General features: G+C 40.2%; 1 long non-coding RNA gene across 2 annotated transcripts; it reads right to left on the bottom strand.

Moving 5' to 3' along the window:
- Nucleotides 1-614: 614 nt before the first annotated feature.
- On the bottom strand, nt 615-2,043 carry LOC127924914 (uncharacterized). 2 transcript variants are annotated; one of them, XR_008119234.1, is made up of 3 exons: nt 1,906-2,043; nt 1,774-1,861; nt 615-696 (listed from the first exon to the last, which is right to left on the bottom strand). It is a non-coding gene; the product is annotated as an uncharacterized LOC127924914 (long non-coding RNA). The 2 variants fall into 2 exon arrangements; XR_008119233.1 differs by lacking the exon at nt 615-696 and adding an exon at nt 1,028-1,180.
- Nucleotides 2,044-10,681: the final 8,638 nt, after the last annotated feature.

Here is a 10,681-nt window from a genome sequence, read left to right as displayed (position 1 = left end):
GTTGTTTGGTTAGCAGTGTTTCTGTAGTACAGCCACCTAGCACTGTTGTTTGGTTAGCAGTGTTTCTGTAGTACAGCCACCAAGCACTGTTGTTTGGTTAGCAGTGTTTCTGTAGTACAGCCACCTAGCACTGTTGTTTGGTTAGCAGTGTTTCTGTAGTACAGCCACCTAACACTGTTGTTTGGTAAGCAGTGTTTCTGTAGTACAGCCACCTAGCACTGTTGTTTGGTTAGTGGTGTGTCTGTAGTACAGCCACCTAGCACTGTTGTTTGATTAGCAGTGTTTCTGTAGTACAGCCACCTAGCACTGTTGTTTGGTTAGCAGTGTTTCTGTAGGACAGCCACCTAGCACTGTTGTTTGGTTAGCAGTGTTTCTGTAGTACAGCCACCTAGCACTGTTGTTAGTTTAGCAGTGTTTCTGTAGTACAGCCACCTAGCACTGTTGTTTGGTTAGTGGTGTGTCTGTAGTACAGCCACCTAACACTGTTGTTTGGTTAGCAGTGTTTCTGTAGTACAGCCACCTAGCACTGTTGTTGGTTTAGCAGTGTTTCTGTAGTACAGCCAACTAGCACGGTTGTTAGTTTCGCAGTGTTTCTGTAGTACAGCCAACTAGCACTGTTGTTTGGTTAGCAGTGTTTCTGTAGTACAGCCACCTAGCACTGTTGTTTGGTTAGCAGTGTTTCTGTAGTACAGCCACCTAGCACTGTTGTTAGTTTAGCAGTGTTTCTGTAGTACAGCCACCTAGCACTGTTGTTTGGTTAGTGGTGTGTCTGTAGTACAGCCACCTAACACTGTTGTTTGGTTAGCAGTGTTTCTGTAGTACAGCCACTTAGCACTGTTGTTGGTTTAGCAGTGTTTCTGTAGTACAGCCAACTAGCACGGTTGTTAGTTTCGCAGTGTTTCTGTAGTACAGACAACTAGCACTGTTGTTTGGTTAGCAGTGTTTCTGTAGTACAGCCACCTAGCACTGTAGTTTGATTAGCAGTGTTTCTGTAGTACAGCCACCTAGCACTGTTGTTTGATTAGCAGTGTTTCTGTAGTACAGCCACCTAGCACTGTTGTTTGATTAGCAGTGTTTCTGTAGTACAGCCACCTAGCACTGTTGTTTGATTAGCAGTGTTTCTGTAGTACAGCCACCTAGCACTGTTGTTTGGTTAGCAGTGTTTCTGTAGTACAGCCACCTAGCACTGTTGTTGGTTTAGCATTTACATTTACATTTAAGTTTCAGACGCTCTTGTCCAGAGCGACTTACAGCAGCCAACTAGCACGGTTGTTAGTTTCGCAGTGTTTCTGTAGTACAGCCAACTAGTACTGTTGTTTGGTTAGCAGTGTTTCTGTAGTACAGCCACCTAGCACTGTTGTTTGATTAGCAGTGTTTCTGTAGTACAGCCACCTAGCACTGTTGTTTGAATAGCAGTGTTTCTGTAGTACAGCCACCTAGCACTGTTGTTTGATTAGCAGTGTTTCTGTAGTACAGCCACCTAGCACTGTTGTTTGATTAGCAGTGTTTCTGTAGTACAGTGTTTCTGTAGTACAGCCACCGAGCACTGCCACCTAGCACTGTTGTTTGGTTAGCAGTGTTTCTGTAATACAGCCACCTAGCACTGTTGTTTGGTTAGCAGTGTTTCTGTAGTACAGCCACCTAGCACTGTTGTTTGGTTAGCAGTGTTTCTGTAATACAGCCACCTAGCACTGTTGTTTGGTTAGCAGTGTTTCTGTAGTACAGCCACCTAGCACTGTTGTTTGGTTAGCAGTGTTTCTGTAATACAGCCACCTAGCACTGTTGTTTGGTTAGCAGTGTTTCTGTAGTACAGCCACCTAGCACTGTTGTTTGGTTAGCAGTGTTTCTGTAGTACAGCCACCTAGCACTGTTGTTTTGTTAGCAGTGTTTCTGTAGTACAGCCACCTAGCACTGTTGTTTGGTTAGCAGTGTTTCTGTAGTACAGCCACCTAGCACTGTTGTTTGGTTAGCAGTGTTTCTGTAGTACAGCCACCTAGCACTGCTGTTTGGTTAGCAGTGTTTCTGTAGTGCTTCTGTGATTGTGCAGAGTTTCCAAAACAAATGACCACTGGATTGATGCAAATAATTTCTATCATTCTGCCAGGTAGGCATAAGCTACTTTGTAGTTAACATTTAATAGAGGAGGTTTTTGGGAGTCTTTCCCTCTACCATAAGACCGTTAGGTCTATCATTAGCACCAGTTTATTTTTCGTGTTCCTTAATTATTAATCCTCAACAAACCCTTCCCAGATCCTTCCAGCATAGGCCTACCACTGTGTGCACGTTACTGCGCCTAAAATGTGAAGAACTTATAGTTTTATCAACATTCGGATCTCTGTGGGGTGACTACAATTAGGCCTAGGATTTTGTGTCTAAATTCAAACCAATAGCGTCGCAAGCTATTAACAGAAGCTAGGCTACCTACAACAAATTAAATTATTTATGAATTATTTATAAATGCCACACGAATTTAAAGGCATGTTCTGTGTTATTTTATAGTAATGATATAGGTTGATCATGCAACTCACACAAGGGGTCATGGTTCCGGTCTAGAAGCCTGGTTTTGCAGTGGTGGAAAAAGAACTCAATTGTCATCGTTGAGTGAAAGGTGAAAAGTAGATGTAAAGATTTCTGAGAAACAGGGGCACGCTCCACAACTCCTCATTTACAACAACAGAACATGTGTTTAGTGAGTCCGCCAGTAGGGATGACATTGTGTTATATTGATAGGTGAGTGAATTTGGACCATTTTGCTGGCCTGCCTGAAAATTATAAATGTAATGTGTACTTTTGGCTGTCAGGAAAAATGTATGTGACATGTGATGATGGTCCGTACAAACTGGACCCAACCTGGATATAGGAGTTGCGTGAATCGGCATATGTGAACTTGAGTAGATTACCTTGAAAACAAGGGTTGGACATCATAGACAGTCTCCAGTTCTTACTATACCTCAGTGGACTCACCAACTGGGCACAGACATTATATTCAATGACTATTCCACGTTGGTTCAATTACATTTTTGTTGAAATTACATGGAAACAGCGTTGATTCAACCAGTTTATGCTCAGTGGGTAACGATTGTGTTAGGCACATTTGGACGCTTGCTTGCATAGAATAGATTACTTGTGTCTGTTAAAGGATCTGACCCTTTTTTTCAAATTTCGCCTAAAATGACCTACCCAAATCTAACTACCTGTAGCTCAGGACCTAAAATAACATACCCAAATCTAACTGCCTGTAGCTCAGGACCTAAAATAACATACCCAAATCTAACTGCCTGTAGCTCAGGACCTAAAATTACATACCCAAATCTAACTGCCTGTAGCTCAGGACCTAAAATAACATACCCAAATCTAACTGCCTGTAGCTCAGGACCTAAAATAACATACCCAAATCTAACTGCCTGTAGCTCAGGACCTAAAATTACATACCCAAATCTAACTGCCTGTAGCTCAGGACCTAAAATGACATACCCAAATCTAACTGCCTGTAGCTCAGGGTCTAAAGTGACACCCAAATCTAACTGCCTGTAGCTCAGGGTCTAAAATGACATACCCAAATCTAACTGCCTGTAGCTCAGGACCTAAAATAACATACCCAAATCTAACTACCTGTAGCTCAGGACCTAAAATAACATACCCAAATCTAACTGCCTGTAGCTCAGGACCTAAAATAACATACCCAAATCTAACTGCCTGTAGCTCAGGACCTAAAATAACATACCCAAATCTAACTGCCTGTAGCTCAGGACCTAAAATTACATACCCAAATCTAACTGCCTGTAGCTTAGGACCTAAAATAACATACCCAAATCTAACTGCCTGTAGCTCAGGACCTAAAATAACATACCCAAATCTAACTGCCTGTAGCTCAGGACCTAAAATAACATACCCAAATCTAACTGCCTGTAGCTCAGGGTCTAAAATAACATACCCAAATCTAACTGCCTGTAGCTCAGGACCTAAAATGACATACCCAAATATAACTGCCTGTAGCTCACAACCTAAAATAACATACCCAAATCTAACTGCCTGTAGCTCAGGGTCTAAAGTGACACACAAATCTAACTGCCTGTAGCTCAGGACCTAAAATGACATACCCAAATCTAACTGCCTGTAGCTCAGGACCTAAAATAACATACCCAAATCTAACTGCCTGTAGCTCAGGACCTAAAATAACATACCCAAATCTAACTGCCTGTAGCTCAGGGTCTAAAATAACATACCCAAATCTAACTGCCTGTAGCTCAGGACCTAAAATGACATACCCAAATCTAACTGCCTGTAGCTCAGGACCTAAAATAACATACCCAAATCTAACTGCCTGTAGCTCAGGACCTAAAATAACATACCCAAATCTAACTGCCTGTAGCTCAGGGTATAAAATAACATACCCAAATCTAACTGCCTGTAGCTCAGGACCTAAAATAACATACCCAAATCTAACTGCCTGTAGCTCAGGACCTAAAATAACATACCCAAATCTAACTGCCTGTAGCTCAGGACCTAAAATAACATACCCAAATCTAACTGCCTGTAGCTCAGGGTCTAAAATAACATACCCAAATCTAACTGCCTGTAGCTCAGGACCTAAAATAACATACCCAAATCTAACTGCCTGTAGCTCAGGGTATAAAATTACATACCCAAATCTAACTGCCTGTAGCTCAGGGTCTAAAATAACATACCCAAATCTAACTGCCTGTAGCTCAGGACCTAAAATGACATACCCAAATATAACTGCCTGTAGCTCACAACCTAAAATAACATACCCAAATCTAACTGCCTGTAGCTCAGGGTCTAAAGTGACACCCAAATCTAACTGCCTGTAGCTCAGGACCTAAAATGACATACCCAAATCTAACTGCCTGTAGCTCAGGACCTAAAATAACATACCCAAATCTAACTGCCTGTAGCTCAGGACCTAAAATGACATACCCAAATCTAACTGCATGTAGCTCAGGACCTAAAATGACATACCCAAATCTAACTGCATGTAGCTCAGGACCTAAAATAACATACCCAAATCTAACTGCCTGTAGCTCAGGACCTAAAATGACATACCCAAATCTAACTGCCTGTAGCTCAGGACCTAAAATGACATACCCAAATCTAACTGCCTGTAGCTCAGGACCTAAAATAACATACCCAAATCTAACTGCCTGTAGCTCAGGACCTAAAATAACATACCCGAATCTAACTGCCTGTAGCTCAGGACCTAAAATGACATACCCAAATCTAACTGCCTGTAGCACGGGACTTGAAATGACATACCCAAATCTAACTGCATACCATTTGAAAAAACACTTTGACTTTGCCTGTAATGTGAAGGGAAAATGACATACCCAAATCTAACTGCCTGTAGATCTGATAAAAGATAATACAAACAAAAAAATGCCTTCTATTTATTATTTTGTTTCATCATAAATGAAATGCCTGAGCTCAGGCCATAAAAGATAGGAGCCTAGGTGTAACTGCCTGAGTTTTGTCCAAAATGACATAGCAAATGTGCAAAGTCTCAGACTGATCCAGTGAAGATTTACCTCATTACACAATATTTTGCAAACACTTTGAAGTTTGACCAATGTGAAGGGAATGTAGGAGAATATAACACATAACTATAAAAGATAATACAAAAAAAAATTGTTTTCTATTTAACATTTTGTTTCATCATATTTGAAATGCAGGAATGTCATACATGATGAGCCTAGGAAAATACACTAACCTTTGAGAGAGATGGCAGAGTGTGTGCAAAGTCCAGACTGATCCACAGGCCTCCATCACTATTGTCATGAGGATCATTACCTTCCCTACAGAAATTATATATTGTCAAACCTTCAGAGAGAAGATACAAAAATGCTATGGTAATAAAACATTTAAGGCCTACCATCACTATTGTCATGAGGATCATTACCTTCCCTACAGAAAATACACTAACCTTCAGAGAGAGAGAGAGAGAGAGAGAGTCCTAGATCCAGCTGTTACAGGCCTCCATCACTATTGTCATGAGGATCATTACCTTCCCTACAGAAAATACACTAACCTTCAGAGAGAGAGAGAGAGAGAGTCCTAGATCCAGCTGTTACAGGCCTCCATCACTATTGTCATGAGGATCATTACCTTCCCTACAGAAAATACACTAACCTTCAGAGAGAGAGAGAGAGAGAGAGTCCTAGATCCAGCTGTTACAGGCCTCCATCACTATTGTCATGAGGATCAGTACCTTCCCTACAGAAAATACACTAACCTTCACACATCTAGATGGCCGGGTGGGGTGGGTGTGGAGACAGACACAGCTGTGGGGTCAAACTGTAGACCCCAGGTCCTACATTTGAATATAACATTTATTTTTTCAAACAAAACTACACTACATTTTATCTCTGTGAGCCTCAGTATGACAAATCAGAGCAAGATTACTGAATGTAAGTACATTATTTACCTTCAGAGGTGAATGTATCAAACCAGTTGCCGTGATAAAAGTTTTTTGTTGTTGTGCATTCTCCTCAAACAACAGCATTGTTTTCACTGTAATAGCTACTGTAAATTGGACACTGAAGTTAGATTAACAAGAATTTAAGCTTTCTGCCCATATAAGACATGTCTATTTCCCGGAAAGCTGGCTGTTGTATACAACGTTTTCTACTCTCTTAATCGCAAATTGAGAAACAGCCATTATGGTTTAGGGACACCGATCCAGTAGAGGTTAATAGTGATACAATGTTTCAAGTTTGTTGCAGATGTTTAGAAAATGTGATTTATAGGATATTTATTTTTATCAGGATATTTTCTACCTGTAGGATTTTTTTTTACATAGTTGCCAACGGCAATAGAAGTTACTTTTTAAGTTTTATAGTTTTCATTCAGATTTGGATAGAATTTTGATTAACCTCATGACAATGATTTTGAGATATGAAGACTTTATTATAAATGAAATTAAACTGTTTTATGAAAATGTGCATATGAAAACCATAACTGACACACAGATAGGTTGAAATGGTCAGATAAATTGGCATAAAACATGAGAAAGGTTACCGACGACTCGTGAAGCCTATTAACGGCAACTTCAGTGCCATAATGTAACCCGACACCAGAGTCACTTGTTAGGACAGCTTATAAACTCACTAGGACAGCTTATAAACTCACTAGGACAGCTTATAAACTCACTAGGACAGCTTATAAACTCACTAGGACAGCTTATAAACTCACTAGAACAGCTTATAAACTCACTAGGACAGCTTATAAACTCACTAGGGCCGCTTATAAACTCACTAGGACAGCTTATAAACTCACTAGGACAGCTTATAAACTCACTAGGGCCGCTTATAAACTCACTAGGACAGCTTATAAACTCACTAGGACAGCTTATAAACTCACTAGGGCAGCTTATAAACTCACTAGGGCAGCTTATAAACTCACTAGGGCAGCTTATAAACTCACTAGGACAGCTTATAAACTCACAAGGGCAGCTTATAAACTCACTAGAGCAGCTTATAAACTCACTAGGGCAGCTTATAAACTCACTAGGGCAGTTTATAAACTCACTAGGGCAGCTTATAAACTCACTAGGACACCTTATAAACTCACTAGAGCAGCTTATAAACTCACTAGGGCAGCTTATAAACTCACTAGGACAGCTTATAAACTCACTAGGGCAGCTTATAAACTCACTAGGGCAGTTTATAAACTCACTAGGGCAGCTTATAAACTCACTAGGGCAGTTTATAAACTCACTAGGGCAGCTTATAAACTCACTAGGACAGCTTATAAACTCACTAGGACACCTTATAAACTCACTAGGGCAGCTTATAAACTCACTAGGGCAGCTTATAAACTCACTAGGACAGTTTATAAACTCACTAGGGCAGCTTATAAACTCACTAGGGCAGTTTATAAACTCACTAGGGCAGCTTATAAACTCACTAGGACACCTTATAAACTCACTAGGGCAGCTTATAAACTCACTAGGGCAGCTTATAAACTCACTAGGGCAGTTTATAAACTCACTAGGGCAGTTTATAAACTCACTAGGGCAGTTTATAAACTCACTAGGGCAGCTTATAAACTCACTAGGGCAGCTTATAAACTCACTTGCTGCAGTCGTTGGGCTGAAGAGACTGAGATACAGAAGCGAATAAACATTGATAAAACAAATAAAACAATTAGAATACACAGACAGTCCTCTGAATGGACCTTTATTGTAATACATGCTGACTTGTGGTTAGTAAAAAGCACAGTATAAATGTCTAGTAGATGGCTATTGCCTTACCTAAGTGCTATAAAAGCAAATCTAATGACTTGTTAGGCTATATTGCAAGTAGCCTAGTGTCTAAATGTTCCCCTGAAACCCTGTTCGCTATAGTAGGTCTGAAATGTGTTTCATACAATATACAGGCAAATATTAGGTAGGTATGAAATGTGTTTCAAAATACAGACAACATATTAGCGTGTTCAGTATGTGTCTTTCTCTGTTTCCTTCCTACCTCCTTCCTTCCTACCTCCTTCCTTCCTACCTCAACTGCACCACAACAGCTCGTCTGTCATTTCTCACAGACTCAGACTCAGGACTCAGACTCAAGAGCCCTTTGGTCTTTCTAACTTTCTCTAACTCTTCTGCTTTTCTGTTTTTACTGAGTGACTGACAGGGTCAGAGCGGGTCTCTGATAATGCGCGTTGGACATTGAATTTGAATTTGTGCCACATCAGCTCAGCCAATCAGTTGCCCACTGCTCAGCGAAAGGCTCAATACAGACAGACCATTATGACAACAGAGAAATAGGGCAAAAGTCATAAATAAAGCAGTCATGGGCCCCCGGCTGTGTCCATTATTATCTATAATATATATATATATATATATATATATATATATGTCTTTTTTGACCAACCCACCCTAATAAAAGATGGTCTGGCCTTACTGGCAGTTGCCAAATTTGCCAGACGGTCAATCCGCCCATGGAGCAACACTTCAGAGAGATTTACAGTGCCTTCGGAAAGTATTTAGACCCCTTGACTTTTTCCACATTTTGTTACGTTACAGCCTTGTTTTAAAATTGATTAAATAAAAATGTTCTTCATCAATCTACACACAGTACCCCATAATGACAAAGCAACCTTCCTGATCAAGGCCGGTCTCCCCTGATTGCTCGGTTTGGCCGGGCGGCCAGCTCTAGGAAGAGTCTTGGTGGTTCCAAACTTCTTCTATTTAAGAATGATGGAGGCCACTGTGTTCTTGGGGACTTCAATGCTGCAGAAATATTTTGGTACCCTTCCCCAGATCTGTGCCTCGGCACAATGCTGTCTCGGAGCTCTACAGACAATTCCTATTTTTTCTCTGACACTCACAGTCAACTGTGGGACCTTATAGACAGGCATGTGCCTTTCGAAATCTGCCCAATCAATTGTATTTACCACAGGTGGACTCCAACCAAGTTGTAAAAACAGCTCAAGGATGATCAATGGAAACAAGATACACCTGAGCTCAATATCAAATCTCAGAGCAAAAAGTCTGAATACTTATATAAATAAGGTATTTCTGTTTTTTATTTGTAATGAATTTGCTAAAATTTCTAGAAACCTGTTTTCGCTTTGTCATTATTGGGTATTGTATGCAGATTGATGAGGATTTTTAAAAATACATTTTAGGATAAGGCTGTAACGTAACTAAATGTGGACAAAGGGAAGGAGTCTGAATAATTTCCGAAGGCACTGTAATTCATTCAGATGAATTACAGACCTAAATTGTGTAGGTCGTCTGAAATCAGAGTGGAGTTAGGGGGTGAGGTGCTGACTACTAAAACCTCTGTTAGCTACTTGGGATGTATCCTTGATGGAAGCTTTGGAGGTGTGAGCATGGCCAATAAGGCTTTAGGGAAGGTTAATGCCAGGACTAACTTTTTGGCTAGAAAGTCCAAGCTGCTGGATAAGGACTCCATGAAAGTGCTAGTCACAGCCCTCATTCAATGCCATTTTGACTATGCTAGTACTTTATTGTTATCCTCCGTGATTTAACAATGGAAATAAGTCCCAGACTGTATTGTGTGTTATCCTCCATGATTTAACAATGGAAATAAGTCCCAGACTGTATAGTGTGTTATCCTCCATGATTTAACAATGGAAATAAGTCCCAGACTGTATAGTGTGTTATCCTCCATGATTTAACAATGGAAATAAGTCCCAGACTGTATTGTGTGTTATCCTCCATGATTTAACAATGGAAATAAGTCCCAGACTGTATTGTGTTTATCCTCCATGATTTAACAATGGAAATAAGTCCCAGACTGTATTGTGTGTTATCCTCCATGATTTAACAATGGAAATAAGTCCCAGACTGTATAGTGATCCTCCATGATTTAACAATGGAAATAAGTCCCAGACTGTATTGTTATTGTGTGTTATCCTCCATGATTTAACAATGGAAATAAGTCCCAGACTGTATTGTGTGTTATCCTCCATGATTTAACAATGGAAATAAGTCCCAGATTTAACAATGGAAATAAGTCCCAGACTGTATGTGTTATCCTCCATGATTTAACAATGGAAATAAGTCCCAGACTGTATTGTGTGTTATCCTCCATGATTTAACAATGGAAATAAGTCCCAGACTGTATTGTGTGTTATCCTCCATGATTTAACAATGGAAATAAGTCCCAGACTGTATTGTGTGTTATCCTCCATGATTTAACAA

Source organism: Oncorhynchus keta, unplaced genomic scaffold (genome assembly GCF_023373465.1).
Source record: "Oncorhynchus keta strain PuntledgeMale-10-30-2019 unplaced genomic scaffold, Oket_V2 Un_contig_473_pilon_pilon, whole genome shotgun sequence".
Classification (NCBI taxonomy): Eukaryota; Metazoa; Chordata; class Actinopteri; order Salmoniformes; family Salmonidae; genus Oncorhynchus; species Oncorhynchus keta.
This window is presented reverse-complemented; position numbering and strand designations above follow the sequence as displayed.